The 20337-nt window shown below is 42.5% G+C and overlaps 2 long non-coding RNA genes across 4 annotated transcripts in view; one reads left to right on the forward strand and one right to left on the reverse strand.

Annotated features, from left to right (window-relative positions):
* LOC132659229 (uncharacterized) overlaps window positions 1–9923 on the reverse strand; it is a 47405-nt gene extending 37482 nt beyond the window's left edge. For both annotated transcript variants that reach the window (XR_009599411.1, XR_009599410.1), the window contains exons 1-2: window positions 9768–9923; window positions 8075–8219 (exon numbers count right to left, since the gene is read on the reverse strand). This is a non-coding gene — a long non-coding RNA (uncharacterized LOC132659229). The remainder of the gene's footprint in view (window positions 1–8074; window positions 8220–9767) is intronic.
* Window positions 2272–20337, forward strand: part of LOC105610397 (uncharacterized) — a 35472-nt gene continuing 17406 nt past the window's right edge. For both annotated transcript variants that reach the window (XR_006058815.2, XR_001032954.5), the window contains exon 1: window positions 2272–2330. This is a non-coding gene — a long non-coding RNA (uncharacterized LOC105610397). The remainder of the gene's footprint in view (window positions 2331–20337) is intronic.

A 20337-nucleotide genomic window follows, 5' to 3' on the forward strand; every position in this document is an offset into this window, starting at 1 on the left:
AAATGGACATGTATACTCAATGCCCTCAGACGGAAGAAAATCTGTCCGCAACGCAGGCGACCTAGGTTCAGTCCCTGGGTTGGGAAGATCCTCTGGAGAAGGAATGGCTACTCACTCCAGTATTCTTACCTGGAGAAGTCCATGAACAGAGGAGGCTGGAGGGCTACAGTGTATGGGGTTGCAAAGAGCTGGACACAACTGAACGGCCAACATTTTCACTTTCACTTTTCACTCAAAGCCAATGCTTCCCACTTCTTGATCTTGCTCCAGGTATATGGGATCCTAGGATTTCTCATTCACACAGCACTTGCCCTCTTCCTCTGTCTGTCCTCCCAAGGGCCAACTTTACCCCACTGTAAACATTCCCAGGACAACCTCATTGCCACGGACAGAGCTCATGCAAATGAGGGACTCTAAGCCTTAAACTTCACCAGAGCTGTGGCAAATCCACCTCTACACAGCACCCAGCTTTTCTGCGATGGTGCCTATTTATCTTGGCCCCAAGCCAATGTGGAAGGTACTCTACCCCCCAAAAGCAGTCTATAAAAATTTCACCACCACCTCAGCATGGCAACCATGCAGGGGAAGCAGATAGAAAATGTTCAAAGAGAGAGAGCTGTGCATGGCTCTGAACACTGACATCTTCCTGGATAATAATTATGTGACAGCAGACGTCTTGCCGGTCTACCCTCCTGTAGTGCCAGGGCGCCATCTTGGCACCCCTCAGAGGGCACCCCATTGCCATGTGGTGCCTCCACTGTTCCCATCTGGCAGAAATTGGGGAACTTTTCCTTAAACCTGACCCCTTCCCAGTCTCTTCCTCCTCCTTAACCCATGAGAAAACATATCAGGTAGAAATCCCTCCTCAGCCCCTCAACCACTCATGATATCGGCAAAGTGGGCCCTCTGGCCACGGTTAATGGGTGGCACACCTCCATTCGGGGCTTCCCTCTTAGCTCAGTTGGTAAAGAATCTGCCTGCGATGCGGGAGACCCCAGTTCAATTCCTGGGTTGGGAAGACCTGCTGGAGAAGCCTGGAGAATTCCATGAACTAAGTCAGTGGGGTCGCAAAAAGTCGGACACGGCTGAGCAGCTTTCATTTTCACCTCCATTTGCTTCATCAATTATGCATTAAAGTGAGAGAGGGAAAGGAGTCTGGCATACCAGTGATCAAGGAGGGTCGTCTACCCTCATGAAGTAAAAGGACCTTTTAGAACAAAGCTGGTCCTTTGTGGGGGGAGCTCCTCTGCACCAATATTGGTTGCCCAAGCAGCCACCCTCTTGCTTTCTTTCCCTTTCGTCCTTTGGCCTCTGTGACTATGCTTCCCTCTTACCACTACCACATCCGCTCAGGGAACACCCCTCTGATGAACAGCATGAATCCTCCTTAGGGACCAAGCTGGGCAAGCCCAGGCGAACTGGCAAAGGGGTCTAAGGCTTATTCCAGCTTATATTGCTTGGCGCCTCTCACATGTCATCCTCTTGGTGCCCTCAGGACCTCTAGCACTTTCCCCTGACCCTCTGAGGCCCAGCTTATGGGCACTGTTTTTCGCATTCACGTATATGATATTAATAGCATCCCCTGCCTTAAGACGTGTCTTTAAACAGAGGACAAAGTCTTAAGCAAAACGTTCAAAGTCAACAGCTTTAATAAAATGTCTAATGCACATTTAGAAAAACTTCTAGGCATTTTAAAATAGAGTATTGCATGTAATCATCAGAACCCCCTGTAATGGAAAGAAAGAAAGAAACCAAGAATTTTGGGGGTAATGTAGCCAGGTCGAGAGGGGAGCCTTGGGAGTGGGCTGGGTGTCTTATTGACAAGCTCAGAAGAGTAGGACAGGGGACCAGCTGTCACTGGCCTGGATTCTGTCTGGCTGGTTCCTCTCTTCACATACACACACAGAGCGCAGCACAAATGCCTTTGGGGGTTCTTGAGGAGGGGGGGATACCGACATCTAGCCAGCGCCCAAGCCTCGCATTTTGCATTCCCTGCACTGTGAGGGGCAGCCAAGGGTATGCAGGGGGGTGGGAGGGGCATCTAGAAGGAGAAGGACAAATTTAAAAGGAAAGATTTACGAGTCCATGAAGATGTTTCTCCCAGACTCCTGAGTGCAAGAGTATGACTTATTTATTTTATTTTCATTTGTAACCAAAACCTTCCCCTGACTCCCATTGGCCCCAGCTGAGAAGGGAGAGAGGGCCGACCCGTCAGGCGTTGATCACCGGGCCAACGGGAGACAGTGTGGCGTGATGCTGACGCAGCCCACTGACAAGCCAGCGCGAGGCCCAGGGGAGCAGCTCTGAGCCGAGCAGCCAGAGCCAGGCAGGTAGGGAGCTGACAGCTGGGGAATTGCTAAGAGGCGCCGGGCTGGTGGGGGCAGGCTGGCGAAACAGCAGACTCAGAGAAGGTGTGATTCTGCGATGCGCAGACACTGTTGTTTATCAGCTTTCCTGGGCGTCTTCTCCCGTCCTCGGCTCCACCAAGCTCACCTCATTTTGAATTTCCTCTCTCCCTTCCCCCACCTACGTGATCACCAGTCAGTCCCCATAATCTCTTTTCTGCAATGTTTGTTTGACTGCTTTTGGGAGAAGAAAGGGAGCAGATGAATACACATTAGTAACATTGAAATGTCACTTAGTGGTCAGCTCAAGAAGGACAGTCTCTGCTGGCCTCAAGGCAAACTATTGGACTGAGAGCTGCAGAGTCAGAAGAAAGAATGGGCTGGGAACTAAGGGATGTCCACACTGGGGACTCGCGGTGCAAAGGCACAGGGCTCGTGAGTTAGCAAAGGCTTGAGGACTGAAAGTCCACAGTTTCTGGAGGGAGGCATCGTAGGGAAAAGGGGAGCTGTGTCCCCAGGCTGGCATTCTCTTTTAGGGAAATGGAAGATGAGAGGGAAGTGGGGAGCCAAGCTTCAAGCCTTTGGATAAATCCTGAATTCTCTTCAGGACAGTGACCCAGTACTGATCACAGAGTCCCTTGCAAAGACTCCCCCATGTAGGAAAATCCATCATCCTTTTCATACAAAAAAAAAAAAACAAACAAACAAAAATTAAACAGAACTTTATTAATCAGGTTGCATTTACCTATCTTGCCTGTGACTTTTCTGGATGATGTTCAAAACAATGTGAAACCCGTGCTGACACCTGTCTTGTCACTGAACATAAGCAGCCAGTTCTCTTACACCAGACAAGGCAGTATCATAATTTTCACTTATGGAATTATCAGGACAGACACTCCCTATCTGATGCCAGGATTACTCAGACTGATTTGAACCACAGATGATTCTCAGCCGCACGAGGTCACATGCTCCCTGCTCCCAAGGACCTGTAGGTCTCTGCCCCTCCACCTCATTACTGGATAAGAGGTTATATCATTCCCAGTCTATAAATGGAACAATAAAGGCCTGTTTAGATGGAAGTGACTCCATGAGTCTGCCTTTGCACCTATTGTATTGGAAGGTGTGCCACTGGAGACATATTTCTGCATCACCAGAGGGCTTCATAGCTGAGTCATCGTTATGAAACTTGCTTCACTCCATCAAAAGTCAGAGCCTCAGAGCTTGCCTTCTAGTCCAAACTCTGACACCTGCTTCATGCAGAAGTCTTTAGGTCCAAGAGTTAGAAGGTCTGAGAATTACCACTTAGCAGTCATGTTAATCATATCACTTAAAATTTTCCTGTGGCTTCCTACTGCCCTTATGATAAGTCATAACCCATATTCAGAACTCTGTATGCCCTGGCTGTTGATCATCATTCTGACCCTATTCCACACTTCTCTCCCGCTCATACTTTACTTCCAGCTGCACCAGCCTTCTTTCTGTTTCTGAAGTCACTGGGCTTGTTTATACCTCGTTGTCTTCGTACCTTTGTTCCCTTTGCCTGTGTTGTCCTAAAAGGAGCCTACTAATCATTTGGCTCTCAACAAATACTGGATTACTTGATGGCAAATTAAGCATAAGTTACCATTACCATTTCCTTCTCCAGGGGATCTTCCCGACCCAGGGATCGAACCTGGGTCTCCCGCATTGGAAGCAGACTCTTTAACCTCTGAGCCACGAGGGAAGACAAGCATAAGTATAGGACAACAATAAAGCAATGGTACCCCCAAAAAGGTTATATGGGGGAAATCATTTGAAATTTGATATGTTTTTTGATCTCTTGAAGTCCTGGGTTCAATTCCCTGGGTCAGGAAGATCCCCTGGAGAAGGAAATGGCAACCCACTCTAGTATTCTTACCTAGAGAATTCCATGGATAGAGAAGCCTGGTGAGTTATAGTCCATGGGGTAGCAAAGAGACAGACCTGGCTGAGTGATGAACACTTTCATGTCAGTCATCCTGGGGAAGCTAAGAATCTTTCCTTTGTTCATCATTTCATTCATTTAGCAGACATTAATGGTACCTACATGCCATCTGTCTCCTCAAACTTAAAATTTAAATTGCAAGAAGACAGAAGCCTAGTCTGTCTTAGATAGCATACAGAATGTGCTTGAGAAATGTCTGTTAAATAAATAAGTGAATTAATGAACAAATCAATGAATGTAATCTCAGACTAATCACTTAAACTTTCTGAGCCTCAGTTTTCTCATCTTATGACTAACGCTAACATACTTGTCTGCCTCAAAGTGTGGAGAGAGTCTGAAATAAGTATTATGTGTATGAGACCTAACAGAGCCTAAGGCAGGGATTAAGCACTGGTGTTTTATTTAGAGGGTACAATCCTAGAGCATCCAGATTGAAGGCAAAAGGAAACAAGACAAGAAAAACAGGAAGAAATGAAAAGATGGTGCGTTACTGCATTGACAGCCACAAAGTGTCACCACCGGTTATTTGACAGATATATCCTCAGGATTACGTGAGATATCTGTGGAGAAACTAGACCTTGAGGCAACCCATCAAGAAAAGATGAAGCATGATGAATATTCACCCACTGAAAAACTTACTGCCCCATACTTCTGGATTGCCCCATGCCTCTACCCCTTGAAAGCACCCAGAAAGTCTACTCCTATGTCCTTTTGAAAGAGCATAGTCTGAAAGTTTGTCCAAGTCTGAAAATTTCAGAAAAAGCCAAAGTCTCCAGGCCTGTGGAAGATTGACCACAGGCCCACAGCTTCAGGAAGGGCAGCTCCTCAGAAGAAGGAGCTGAGAGTCCAGGCCAGGAGGTGAGTGAGGATGAGAGAATCCAGTGAGGATGAAAAGATACACATAGCCATTTCTGATAAAGTATCTGAAAGCAGTTTGAACACTATAAGGTCCCAAACAATGACAAATGTTGCTGTCTTATTGGTATTTAAAAAAAAAAAATCACGTGTGTTTTCACCTCATAGTCTGTGCTCTTGTATAAGTTTGATAAGCTTTGAATCAGACAGTGCAAATGAAAAGAAGTCTCTCCTGTTTGCATTGCTATTGGTGAAACATCCCTCTCTGAAATAAGCCACCTTATCTCCTCATAAAAAATTCTTTTGTCCAAAATAGAAACATAAATGTGTTCTGTTAAAGTGTGCATTTTTCTTGTTATGTTTATTTAGTTTCTGTTCTTGAAAGAAAACACAGCAAACATGAGCAATTCATATGGGAGATACTTCTCAAGTAAACCTCTTGCCTCATGATTCTTCCTCCATCACTCCTTTCTTGTAACAGTAGCTTCCTTGAGCCCATTCTTAGGTTTGTACGTTGTCTACACTGTGATCAACTTTAACAGACCTCCAAAATGCCAGTAAATGTTAATAGCAGAGAGCCCGTGGAATGGTCAGACTGGAAAGATTTCCTAACCTGAAATGCCTCCATTAGCAGTTACATAACTTGCTGACATGTGGCCCCCTCATCGGATTTTATCTACACATCCAAAGCCTTTACTATTTAGGGTCAGCTTGAATTGAGGAGCCCCATGTGTTTTGGATTTTCATTTCATTCCAAAGCCCAGTAAAATGAAATGCCTGGCACAGAGTAAGACGCATGCCCATAGACATGCACCTGTATATGTTAGTCATTAAGTAAGTGATTGAATGAATGAATGCAGTCAGTTTGCAGTAGAAATTTAAAACATTAAAAGTATAGCTTCTAGAACCAACATGTCTGGGTTCAAATCCCAGCTTTATCATCAAACAGTGACATTGGAAAATTTGCTTAACCTCTCTGTGTCTCAGTTTGTGCCTTGGCTTACTCACCTGTAAAATGAGGATAACAGTCACAGTTCCTTTACAGCTTTGTTGTGACAATTAAATGATACACAGAATGTGAGTCTCTTAGCCCAATGCACTACCAAAAGTTGGCTTTGATAGTAATTTTGCATTGTTATTAGCTCCCCTCCTTGTTTAACCTAGGTCTGGTTGAACCAGTGAAGACATGCTTTGCTATCATGCCATCTGCCTTCACTCATTCAATCAAACGCAGGTATACATGTGTTTAAATCCACTGTAAAGCCTATCCTTAAAATTTTGTGTGGCCAAAGGGAATCTCATACTGGTCATAGCATTTAGGTTACTTTGCAATACACTGTGTTTTTAAGCGTGGTGCTGTCAACTGATTTAAGTATTTTATTGGACAATTTTACTGTTCTGGTGCCCCAAAGCTTTTTAAAGCAAGAACCAGTTTTTTAAATCAAATAGATAAATGTAAAGTTGTTGCACTTGAAATAACAGCAGTATAAGCAATAGGGCCAGAATTTCCACTCTGGCTGTTTAATTATTTTCCTGAAGATTTTCCTAAAATTTAGGGGAAGAGCAATGGGGACAGGTGACTGAACTTTACTACCAACCTCCTAAGCCCTTTACCAGGTGTCCCCCAGACCCCTCAAGTCCACTTCCCTGAAGTTATTGCCAGGATCCAGGACACAGGGGAATTTGCTCATCCTCCAGGGGAGAGGTAGTCTGACCTCAGCTATTTCTCAAGCTCCTTTGACATCCAGTCATGTCTCTCCCATCACTGATGGAATAATGGATAATGAGTCATCATTTTAGACTATTCTTGCAAACTGTTGCTTGTGTCTATTTTGTAAGCTGCAAATCACCCTACTTTTAGTACAAAGGAGCTCTCTACTGTCCAAAATATAAACTGTTTTCTTATAGAAACGCTGAAATTAAAGAGCTTTAAAAACTTTAGCATCACTAGTAGCAGAATATCCTAACCTTCCACACCTCCTGCTGTGATGCAGTATGGATCACTTTTGAAGAGCTCTTGACAACCTGAACTGAACTAAACCTTTGACCTAACTTCCAGTTTATAAGAAGTATAGGGAATAGAAGGGGAAATTCAATAACGTCACAATAGAACAATAAGAAAAACTCAGAATTTGGGAAGTTCTACAAGATAACTGGCCTAGCCTCTCAAAAAGTGATATCATGGGGAAAAGGGGGGTGGGATCAGTTTCAGATTAAAAGAGACTAGAAATACCAAATGCAATTGATTGACGAAATAGAAAGGAACCAGGATTTGTTTCAACTGACAAAGCCAGCATTATTTGGGGTTTCTGTGTCTTCCATGAGTCATAATATTCAAAGTTATTTCAATCACAAGTATATGAGGTCAACGGTGGGCTATCCTCCTACTGTGCCTGTCCTTGGGTGTTATAACAAAACAGGGTACAAGTGTACATAAAACTGTCTCGGGGCCAGAGTGAAACTAAAGCCAGGACCCAAACAACTGAATGGCTGAACATATTTTGAATTGTTCTTTTTTGGAGGATTTATTTCCCTGGAAAACACTTCAGGTTGCCACTTTCTATAAAGCACTCTTCTGCTAGTAAAAATGAATTCTCGCATTGCAAGAGCTCAACATGAAATCTTATCTAGGCCCTTCTTCTGAGACATCAAGAGAGTATTTTATTCATTTATTTAAAATCTAAAAAGAAAACCACGGACATTCATCCCACCCATGTTTTCATTCCTCCTTTTATTCTTCGGATTTATTAAATTCCCACTGGATGGGAAGCACTTCCTATAGGCGAGAGCAGACAGCATAACCAAGATTCATCAAGATTCTTGCTTCCTAGAAGTTTCACTCTAGTATGAGAGTGAAGGCAGGTTAATAAGGAATAGTGAACAATGAAGAGTCTGGGTGTGGGGCACCTACCTTAGATATCATGGTCCAGAAAGTCCTCCTGAGAAGGTAAACTTGGAATTAAGACAGTTGATCACAGTTACCCATGTGGAGATATGATGAAGGGCATTCCAGGTAGAGAATGCAAAGGTCCTAGGGTAGGAGCGAGCCTGGTGGACTTGAAAGACAGAAAGAAAGGCTGAGTTACTGAACCATGGTGAATGACAGAGAGCGAAATGAAATGTAGGTTTTGGTTAGGAGATTGGACTTTATTCTAATTGCATTGGGCAGCCATTGGAGGGCTTGAAGCAGCAGAGAGGCATGATCTGATTTTCACTTGAAAAAGACCTCTCAGGCTGACGCTTTTGATCAGGGACTATCTCCTCACATTTAGCCCAGATTCCTCCTGCTACAATTAAAGTGCATTTTCTCTTCTCACAGTGAACAGACGCTATTTGATGCTGATATTAGTTCAGATGCCCGAGGAAACATCAGATGGCTATATCAGGATCCCCAGAAGGCTAGAATGAATGTAGTAAGAAGACCAGGGTGATGATCATCAACCTGAATTACAATCAGAAGCCCCTGATAAAATTAAAACCTGTTTCCTTCCCCAGCGGTGGTAGGGCCAGTTCTTTCCTTAGCTCTCCCATAGCTCTCGCATTCTCATTGTTTCTCAGACCCCACTTCCCCACCAAGCACTCCATGGCAGCAGCAACATTAACAAAGTGGAAGACTGTGTCAAGTATTCATGGTAGGGAACATATTGTTGGTGTAAAAGAACATTAAAATAGGATGAATGGGACTCCCAGTGAATTCTCCCTCGCATCACAACAATTTGGATAGAGAAAATTACAAAAATTAAAGTAAAATCATTTAATGTCTCTGGAAATTATCTCAAGGGCATAGAGCAAAAGGAGAAATACTCATGCAAAATAATCCACTGAATTGCATAAGAACAAGCATCTATGGCATGTCTGCCACCATCCGCTCCTTTAACTCCCATATCCTAGGCATGTGCAGCAAAGAAGAGAGGGGCCTCCTCTCCCTGAAGTGCACCGTCTGGGCTATGATTTCACCCCAGGAGTGGCATGTTGCCAGCAGTATTTCTCATACCCCAGCCCACTCCAACTAACCTACTGTTGCAAAAGCTCTATTCCTAGGAAGAAAGATCTAGAGGATGGGGCGCCTTGCCAAGTCCTGCCCCAGTTGTAGCGCACCGAAAGTATAAGAACCCTGATCACCCTTGCCCCGGCTCCATTATAGAGGTTCCATTCTGAAAGGGCAAGCTGAGAAGGCCAGCCTGTGCCCTCACAGAACCGGAGTAGAGTTCTAGTGCAGTAGCAGGAGGGTTCCACCCAGGAGGTGAGCCAGACCTGAAGGATGAAGGATCCTGAAGCTCTGCCTGAGAGGGTTAATAATTTGGAACAGGAAGTAGAGATCTCTATGCTTAAGGGTGTTTTAAGAAACATTGGAGATCTTGGTAGAGAGTAATTAACAGGAGAAGGATAGCTCCTGAAGACATGCAAAACAGCAGAGCAGCCAGAAGTTTAATAGAGAGAACTGGGAAAAGAGCAGCCAGGAAAAGCCCTCCTGGGAGCAGTCAGAGTCCAGGATGGAAGCCTTGCCGACATAAGGGGCTTAAACACACCCCCTGACCAAACCATGAAGAGTAGGAATTCTGATCCAGGGTGACACCTGGGTTTAAAACTACAATCACACTCACCCCTAACAAACTGGCAGATCATGGGCATCCCCAAGGCTGAGCCCTCCTGAGAACAATCAGAGAAAGAACCTCCAAGCTATAAGTCTTTTGCTGAACACAGGGCAATAAACACAAATTCCCTGAACTGTAATAGCAGCCTTGAAGCCACACGGATGTCATAAAATATACAGCAAAAATCTGATTGGCTAAGGGAGCTAAGTACTACCTTTGACCAATAAGTGGCTTATGCCAACCCAGACCTATGGATGACCCTTACTTAGGTAAAAAAAGAAAAGTGAAAGTGTTAGTTGCTCAGTCGTGTCTGACTCTTTGCAACCCCATGGACTATAGCCTGCCAGGCTCCTCTCCTCATGGGATTCTCCAGGCCAGAATACTGGATTGAGCTGCCATTTCCTTCTCCAGGGGATCTTCCCAACCCAGGGACTGAACCCAGGTCTCCTGCACTGCAGGCAGATTCTTTACCATCTGAGCCACCAGGGAAGCCCTTAGGTAGACAGGCTTAAAAGCAAAAACAAGGGGGAAAATGTAAGTATGAATTAAAGGGGCTGCCCATTGAGGGGGAAACAGATGCCACATGATTAGTTCAGCCGAATCACTAAACAAATCAACAACTGACAAAGCCAACAACCACCACCACCATCCCTTGGGATAAGGAAGGGAATCAGTATCTAGAGTTGCTATAATATACTACCAAGAAATTCAGTTTCCAAAAAAAAAAAAAATGTGAGACATGCAAAACAATAGTAATAAGCACACCTAGCTTCCAGATCTTGGTTTCTAATACCATTCTCAACCGAAAGGAAACAGGATTTTCTTGAAGAAATGACTGATTCTAGGACAGGGGCAAGAAACATACAAGATGAACCTGGAGTATTTTGCAATGACAGAAAATAAGGAAGTGCTAAAAAATAAATAAATTAAAACCCTACATTAATAGAGATAGGCCAAAGGAATATAGGAACCAATTGAGAGAGCTCCCAGCAGCCAAGGTTAGAATCGTTTGAGCAAAATAAATAAATAAAATAGCATTAGATTATAGCCCATAGCATAAAAATAAATATCCATGTGCCCACACTGATATAAACGGAGAAGGCAATGGCACCCCACTCCAGTACTCTTGCCTGGGAAATCTCATGGACAGAGGAGCCTTGTAGGCTGCAGTCCATGAGGTCGCTAAGAGTTGGACACAACTGAGCGACTTCACTTTCACTTTTCACTTTCATGCATTGGAGAAGGAAATGGCAACCCACTCCAGTGTTCTTGCCTGGAGAATCCCAGGGACGGGGGAGCTTGGTGGGCTGCCATCTATGGGGTCACACAGAGTCGAACACAACTGACGCGACTTAGCAGCAGCAGCAGCAGCATACTGACATAAAAATGATTGAATAAGTAAATAAATAGGGAGAAGAGAAAAATCTCCTGGCGGGAGAATTCCAAATAAATTATGCAGATATTCCATTCCTAATGAGGGAACCTAACTTCCCATTCCTTAAGTGTAGACTGCTGACCTCCTTCCAAAGAATCAATATAGAAGATACAGGTAGGTGAGAGTACCTTTATGGTGGAGAAACCTGATAAACACTATCTCAGGCAAATGATCAAGGTCAAGATCAACAATGATGAGCCATGCTGATAGTATGTATCTTGACATGATGTAATGAAAATGGCCCTTGACCTCTCTGATCAAGTAAACCCTATAATGCCAGTTTAATCAAAAGAAAAACACTAGACAAATTTCAATAGAGGAGCATCTTAGTATTCTTCAAAACTATCAAGATCATCAAAAACATGGAAAGTCTGAGAGCTGTCACTCCCAAGAGGAAACTAATATAATGTTGTATTACATTACAAATATAATGTTCAAGTTTGTATATTCGCTACAAATATATGTTCAGATTTCCAAATATAATGTTGCATCATGGATGGGATCATAGAGGAAAAAAAGAAAGTAAAAACTAAGGAAATCTGCGGTATATACCCAGAAGAATCAAGAGCAGAGCTCAGATATTTGTGTGCCCATGTTCATAGCAGCATTACTTCCAAGAGACAAAAGGTGGAAGCAATCCAACTGGTCATCAATGGATGAATAAACAAAATATAGTGTGTACAAACAATGGAATATTATTCAGTCTTACAAAGGAAGAAAACTTTGACATTGATGAACTTTGAAGACATGACGCTAAATGAGATTAACCAGACATGAAAGGACAAATATTTCATAATTCTCCTTATATGAGGTGGCTAGTTAGTCAAATTCACGGTGATAGAAAACAGAATGGTGGTTGTCAGGGGCTGAGCAGAGTGGCGGTTGGAGCTAGTATTTAATAGGTACAGAGTTTCAGTCTGGGAAGATGAAAAATGGATGGTGGTGATGAATGCACAACAATATAAATGTACTAAATGCTACTGAACTATACATTTTTGAACGGCCAAAATGATAGCTGTCAGTTTTTTAAAGCTTAAATTTTTTAAAAAAACTTTTTAAAATTTTTTTAAAAACTAAGACAATCTAAATCAACTATGGAATTTACTTAATATATCAACTGTTTCCTTGTTTCATTGCTAAGTCATATCTGACTTTTTGTGACCCCGTGGACTGTAGCTCACCAGTCTCCTCTGTCCATGGGACTTCCCAGGCAAGAACACTGGAGTGGATTGCTATGTCCTTCTCTAGGGGAATCTTCCTGACCCAGGGATTGAAACTGCGTCTCCTGCATTAGCAGGCAGATTCTTTACCACTGGGAATACTGGTTCTTTAATTGTAACAAATGTACTATACTAATGTAAGAAGTTAACAATTGGAGAAGGCAATGGCACCCCACTCCAGTACTCTTGCCTGGAAAATCCCATGGACGGAGGAGCCTGGTAGGCTGCAGTCCATGGGGTAGCAAACAGTCAGACACGACTGAGCGACTTCACTTTGACTTTTCACTTTCATGCATTGGAGGAGGAAATGGCAACCCACTCCAGTATTCTTGCCTAGAGAATCCCAGGGATGAGGGAGCCTGGTGGGCTGCCGTCTATGGGGTCTCACAGAGTCGGACACGACTGAAGCGACTTAGCAGCAGCAGCAGCAGCAGAAGTTAACAATAGGGAAAATTAGCAGTAGCATATATAGGGACTCTGATATTTTCTAAATTTTTCTATAAATCTAGTCAGTCAGTCAGTTCAGTAGCTCAGTCGTGTACGACTCTTTGTGACCCCATGAACCGCAGCCAGCCAGGCCTCCCTGTCCATCACCAACTCCTGGAGTCCTATTCTGAAAAATAAAGTCTACTTTCTTAAAAAAAAATAGGTAGTAAAAGAGACATAGAAAAACAACAAAAGACATGAGACACAGAGAACAAAACATCAGAATGTCAGATGTAAGTCCAACTATATCAATGATAACATTAAACATGAATGAATTCAGCAATCAAATCAAAAAAAGATTATCAGATTGGATTTAAAAAAAACAAAAAACAAAATCCAACTATCTGCTGGTAGAAGACATTAAATACTTTATATTGAAAGATACAAGTAAATTGAAAGTAAACAGATGGAAAAAGGTATATCATGTAAACTGCAACCATAAGAGAGCTAGGAGGGCTATACTAATGTCAAACACATTAAATAATGTGGTCACCCTGCTCACTGCACCAATTTTTGTGGGTCCCTTCCAAGATGGACCATCCTTCCCAAAATTTGTTTCCAAATATAAGACCAATGATACCACACCAAAGGGATAGGAAAAGATTCATTACATATATACTGAGGCTGTCTCAGGGTAGCAAGGCAGGCTTACCATTTGCCTGAAAATGGGTTGAGAGAGCAGGGAAAGGAGACTGACTTGAGATTTTGTTGTTGTCGTAGCTAGGCAATGAGGCCAGGTTGAGGGATCCCATTTTTTGTAGTTGTTCAGTCACAAAGTCATGTCTGACTCTTTGTGACCACATGGATTGCAGCATGCCAGGCCTCCCCATCCCTCACTATCTTCCAGAGTTTGCCTAAGTTCATGTCCATTGAATTGGTGATGCCATCCAACCATCTCAACCTCTGTTGCCCTCTTCTTCTGCCTTCAATCTTTCTCAGCATCGGTGCCTTTTCCACTGAGTTGGCTGTTTGCATCAGGTGGCCAAATTATTGGAGCTTCAGCTTCAGCATCAACCCTTTCCATGAATATTCGGGGTTGATTTCCTTTAGAACTGACTAGTTTGATCTCTTGCAGTCCAAGGGATCCTCAAGAGTCTTCTCCAGCACCACAGCTCAAAAGCATCAATTCTTTGACACAGCCTTCTTTATGGTCCAACTCTCACATTTGTACATGACTACTGGAAAGACCATAGCCCTGAATACATGGACCTTTGTCAGGAGGTGATGTCTCTGCTTTTAATACACCATCTAGGTTTCTCCTAGGGTTCCCATCCACTGCCACAGAAGAAATTTATTCACTTATGAAAGGAACTTCAGGTTAAGAGAACACCAGCAGTGTCTCCAAAGAATCCAGGAAAGTGTCCAGAAGGGAAAGAGAAAGCATTGAACATTTACAAAGTACTTCCCTGAGCTTCAACACTTGTAGAGTCAGAAAGCAAGGTTAGATATATGCAGAGGGAAGAGTAGAAAAGAAGCAGAAAGATGTCCACACTCCCTTCTCTGACTGCAACTGACAGTCAAAAATAACACAGTGGAATGAGATGGAGAATGACTGTTAGGAGTTCTGACTCCTAGAGATTAAGGCACTGGAACCTAACTGACAAGAAGGAGACAGTCATGATAGAATCTGAAGACAGAATATTCTAGGCAGAGGGAACACACAGAGTTCCTTGCTGAGGCCACAGCTTGTGCTCCATCAGTATAAATCCTACTAGTGCATCTCATAGAATGACTCACAAAATCATTGTTAGCTAAACAAATTCCCTCCCAGTAGCCCTGGAGTTTTAGAAAAATATAATTTAAAGTCATCAAACACTTCATTCATATATACCACTCATATGCCAAGATTCAGCCCACTATATGCCAAGTAAAAATCTCTGCTGGTCCTCACACATGTGATTATAATTTCTCTTCCATCTTGTATGTCATTGATACTGTATAACTGCAGCATGTGATTTGATAAGGGAATTTTGTGAATGTCATGTTCCTCTTTCTTTCTAGGAATAATGTTTTAATTAACTTGGGTCTTCAAATTTCTTGGCAAAAATGTGACCCTTAACATTTTTCCTGTAAGAAAAGGAATGTGAACTATGTCATTCCTCTTCTTTGCCTTTAAAGACAAAAATCACTTAATTTCTATCAGGAATTATTTTGCAGTCATTCTGGAAAAACTCAATTAGTTTACTAGAGAGGACAGTGGGCTTTAAGTGGATGCACACAGGAGTAATAAAGTTAGTTGTTATTACTATAATAATGAATGTTTATTGAGCACTTGTTTTAATGCTAGGCATCATGTTAAATGCTTATCTGACTTATTTAATCAGACAACAACGCTACAGAGTAAACATTATTATTTCAATTTTCCAAATGAGGAAATCAAGGCTTAGAATGTTTAAATAATTGTCCAGGGTCACATGGTTCTAGAAACTGAACTCAAGCACTCTAGCTCCATATCTGCACAGCAAAAACTTGACCATTCCATGATTACACCACGCTGCTCAGATGGGAGCGAGGATGAAATTAAGGAGAAAGTCAAAGAAACTAAAGGTAAACCAGGCAACATAAGAAAGAAAAGAAGAGTTTTAAGAAACGGGGTTTTAAGAAGTTGTCCATAGTTGTCAATAATCATTTCAAGAATGACATGCAAGATGGAGAGAGGGAACCTTCTTCAATTTTACACCCCAGACAATTTTTGTGATCTTTATGCTAGTCTTGGTCTGGGAGAGGCAAAAGAAATTGTAAGAGCTAAAAACAGATAGGAATAAGGCGAGGATCCTGTAGGGCCCTGTGGCTTCTACTAAGAACTTTGTTACTCAGAGTGAGATGACAGTCATTGGAGAGAGTTGAGGAGAGAAACTGCATGACCTAATTTAAGCATGAAACTCTTTGTCTGCAAGTTGATAACAGGGTATAGGAAGGTGAGGACAGGAGCTGGGAGACCAGTTAAGAGACCATTGCAATAATCCAGGCAAAAAGTGATCCTAACGTGGACCAGGTGGCAGTGGGATATTGAGAAGTAGTTGAATTCTGGATGGATTTTGAAAGTAGAGCTGACAGAATTTGCTGTTGGATCAGATGTGGGATGTGAGAAAGAGATCACATGGGAGATTTTTCTCTAAGCAAACATCCTGGAATGCCAAATAATCAGAGGCCTAACAAAAAGTCTATTGGATTTGGAGTAGAAGATGCTAAATGATCTGGGTGAAAGTATTTCATGATTAGTGATGGGGATGGAAGTAAGGTTGAGCTAAATTAAGTTATAAATGAAACATAAGGAAGTTGAATAAGCTACTCTTATGACTATATGTGGAAAGGAGTCTTACAGTAGCTAGGACACTCTCAGTCAAGGAAAAGTTGTATATATATTTTTGAAGATGGGGAAAAATTGAGTGTATTTACGTGCTGAGGACAGAAACCAATAGAAAAGGAGTGACTGAAAGCACCTAGTAAAGCACCCCGAACTGAGCCCCCTTAAGAGATGGGAGTGGAAGTGTCTGCAACCCAGAGCTCACATAGAGGGGCTAGGTCTGAACAAAGGAGGACTTTGGAGAGAAGGAAGGATGTGGTTGTCACTGTATATATGAGAGAAACAAGAAGTTGAAAGAGTTCTTGCTGGTCAGGATATGTGTATTCTGTGAATTAGGAGGCTATGGGCTTCCCTGGTGACTCAGACATAAAAAATCTGCCTGCAATGCAGGAGACCCAGGTTTGGTCCCTGGGTCAGGAAGATCGCCTGGAAAAGGAATGGCTACCCATTCCAGTATTCTTGCCTGGAGAATTCCATAGACAGAGGAGGCAGGCTACAGTCCATGGGGTTGCAAAGAGTTGGACATGACTGAGTGACTAGCACTTTCACTTTCAGTAAGTTATGTCATGAGCTAGGCTGTTCAGAATGAACAGGAAAGGAAACATAGGATTATGGCTGCAATAAGGACCCAGCAAAAGCTAGAGGTTGTAAATATGTAGCTGAACTAACTCACATGGTTGTATGAAACAGATTTACATGACAGTAAACAGTTTTTGCAATAAAACTTCCATCCACAGACACAGTGGACCATATCTAGTTTCTTAAGAATAAATAAAACATGATCTACAAGCCCAAAGCCACAGTTTCAACTATTAAAGAACAAATGGTGCCCAAACTTTCTTTACTCAAGTTATGCATAATTACACCAAAGTCTAGTGCTAAAATAGGTTTAGGTCAATGTCAGATTTATTTCACTACAGACTCCCACACTCCCTGCCTCTTTCACCCTCTTTTAAGAATATATGCACTTTAGTTTTCCATCTTGTCCATTTCAACATCTGATTTCTCTGATAGTAATACATATCACACAATTATGAAACTTTTAAATCTCACCTAATTTGTTTTTTAAACAGAGAGAATATTACCTGGTCTTTACTTAAAACATAAATCTTAAAATTAAACTTTTTCATTCTAGAAGCTTTTCCAGCATACTTTTAAGATTTCATCAATTCTTTCGATTGCACTTAAAGAAAGAGAGATAATTAAGTGTAGTTGAAAACTGCTTTATCATTGCAGTAGTTGTATCATTAATTTTTTCCATTGGGCAATGTGCTTAGCAACTTGCACATTAAGCCTTCTATTAAAGTTATATTAATATCATAAATATGCAAAAAGGAAATCACTCTGAAAGTTCAAAATAATAGCAATAACCTTTCCCTCATATAAAACCTTTTATCTTGAGATGTCCATACACTTCCCCAAAAAGCCTGAGTACCCTGCCCAACCGCTTTTGCAAGGAGCCAATTAAAACAGCAACCTCACTTTATTCACTGACTCAAAATGCTAGCAAGGATCGTAAAGCAAACACCGAATATAATCATGATTTTAATTCTTAATGTTTCCTATGGCAGCATGTATAATCTTTAAGAGGACCAGACCTCTTGTCTGTATGAAGTTCCGCATGGCTGCCTCCTTCTTGATTTTATTATTTAGCCATAGCTGATGGAATATGATAGAAAGCAGAGCGGGGAGGGGAGGGTGGAGAGCTGTGGCAAACCCTTTCATATGACTGGAGAAACACCCACATCTCTCACCCAGAGACACACATGCACAATGATGCAATCATGGCTAGAAATGAATCAGGGCCCTTGAGGCAGGAGCCCAAGACTAATTCTCTCTAAGGAGCCCATGGGCCGCCTGTTGAACCAGCTACAGCAGGCCCATTACTGAACAAAGCACAGGTGAGGAATGAGAAAAAGGAAAAAGGAGGGGCTGAGGCATTGGGTTCCAGGTTTTGAAACACATTCTCTTGAGATTATTCCCAGGGAATTATTTCTGGGCACTGGAAGAGGAAACTGAGATTTGGCCTGACTGATAACATGCAAACTCACTGTGAGATGAAAGATGACTTCCTTTATCTCCCTGGACCTTAGTTTCCCCATCTCTAAAATATAAGGAAATTATATAACTACATCAGGAAGACTCCTACTTCCTCCAGTGAAAGTAGTTCAGTTGTATCTGACTCTGCGACCCCATGGACTATAGAGTCCATGGAATTCTCCAGGCCAGAATACTGGAGTGGGTAGCCTTTCCCTTCTCCTGGGGATCTTCCCAACCCAGTGATTGAAACCAAGTCTCCAACATTGCAGGCAGATCCTTTACCAGCTGAGCCACAATGGAAGCCCACCACCCTATAAAATAAAGTCATTATTTTCTGCCTCTCAAGAGAAATAGAGTATCATTTAAAAGAGCGGAGGGAACACTTCCCTGGGGGTACAGTGGATAAGATTCCACCTGCCAATGCAAGGACATGGGTTCAATCCCTGCTCTAGGAAGATCCCACATGCCAAGGGGCAACTAAGCCCATGTGCCATAATTGCTAAGCCTTTGATCTAATGCCCCTGTTCTGCAACAAGAGAAGTCACTGCAAGGAGAAACCCACACACCACAATGAAGAGTAGAGTCCGGCTTGCCGCAACTAGAGAAAAGCCCGTGAAGAAACAAAGACCCAGCACAGCCCAAAATAAACAAATTAATTAATTTTTTTTTTTTTAAAGAGTGGAGGGAATCATTCTTCAGAAAAGTATTTCAGATTCTGGAGGAAGTATGACAAGCTCTCTGGCATGTTTCAACCCTGCTGCTTCCATTTGAAATGACAAACTAACATAAAGAGTGGAGGGGAAAAGCGTTTCTCTCCTAGTCCTGAAGTCCTGTAAATGTCCGTGAGAGGCATTTTACTGACACGTATACACCACTGCAGACAGAATCAAGAGGAGCATTTCTGACCACTGCCAGTCTGCTGGAAATGCATAGTGTGGAATATTTCTCACCACAGTGTTAATTCTGCCCAGTCACCACCTTTGGAGACATTATTCCTTAAAGTGTCATTTTCCTAGAATTGCGTCCCAGGGTGCCATTTATTAAACAAGTAACAAAAATCCATAAATATGTCAGCCTCGTTTTTCACCTAAAGAAGAAGTGAAAAAGAAAGATAACTTCCCCAGCCTAGGTCAAGCCCAATCAAGGACTTGAAAACAACAATAAGAACATTTGGGAGAGGGAACCAAGGAAGGATCTTCAAGAGAGACCAGCAGGTGCTCACACCCTAGGCAGCAGCTACAGTACACAAGAGGCCCCCAGATCTTTCTTTTGCTTCTAAGAAACTGGGAGGAGGAGAGGGGTTCGCCTAGATTTTTCATTTTAATTGATGACCCTGGAAACCATGTTTCTTCAGTTATGGAGGGTGTCTGAGGTCTTCCAGATTGGAAGAACAAAGATCCTTTTGAAAACTGAAGAGAGAGCTAAGTTGAGCTGAACTGAACTACAAGTTGACCACAGTTTGGGGTTTGCTTGTAAGTGATACGGCTTTGGTTACCCCCAAAGTGGTAAATCTCCTTTCAGTACTCCTCACGACTGTGATCTGTTGCCTCTTCCTGGTGTTCTTAGAAAGTTGTACAAGACAAGACCCAGACACATTATATCAGAAGGACAAGGTGCTGAAAAAACTTGGCAAGGTAAGAGGAAGCAAGTATCAGAAAAGGGAGTTTTTAGATTGGGGTCACAGAGAGCCACAGGAGAAAAGGAAGTTAATTCTATCTCCAGAGAAAGGGAAAACTGTCTTGTTGAAGATTAAGCCCATATCAGCATAGAACCAGAACTTCAAGTTTAATAGCACTCTTGAAGTTTATTTTTCCCCAAGTGTTTTAGTGTAGGTATTATCTACTTTCAATTAGTATAATAACTATATATCTAAAACTGACATTTACAAAACCAATCAGATGAGGGGCTATATTGATTCTCTCAAAGAGCCTCCCTAATGCATTATGCTACTCACTCAGTCATGTCCAACTCTTTGCAACCCCATGGACTGTAGCCCGCCAGGGTCCTTGGGATTTTCCAGGCAAGAATACTGGAATAGGTTGCCATTTCCTCCTCCAGGGCATCTTCCCTACCCAGGGATTGAACCTGGGT

Source organism: Ovis aries, chromosome 2 (assembly GCF_016772045.2).
Source record: "Ovis aries strain OAR_USU_Benz2616 breed Rambouillet chromosome 2, ARS-UI_Ramb_v3.0, whole genome shotgun sequence".
NCBI classification, from domain to species: domain Eukaryota; kingdom Metazoa; phylum Chordata; class Mammalia; order Artiodactyla; family Bovidae; genus Ovis; species Ovis aries.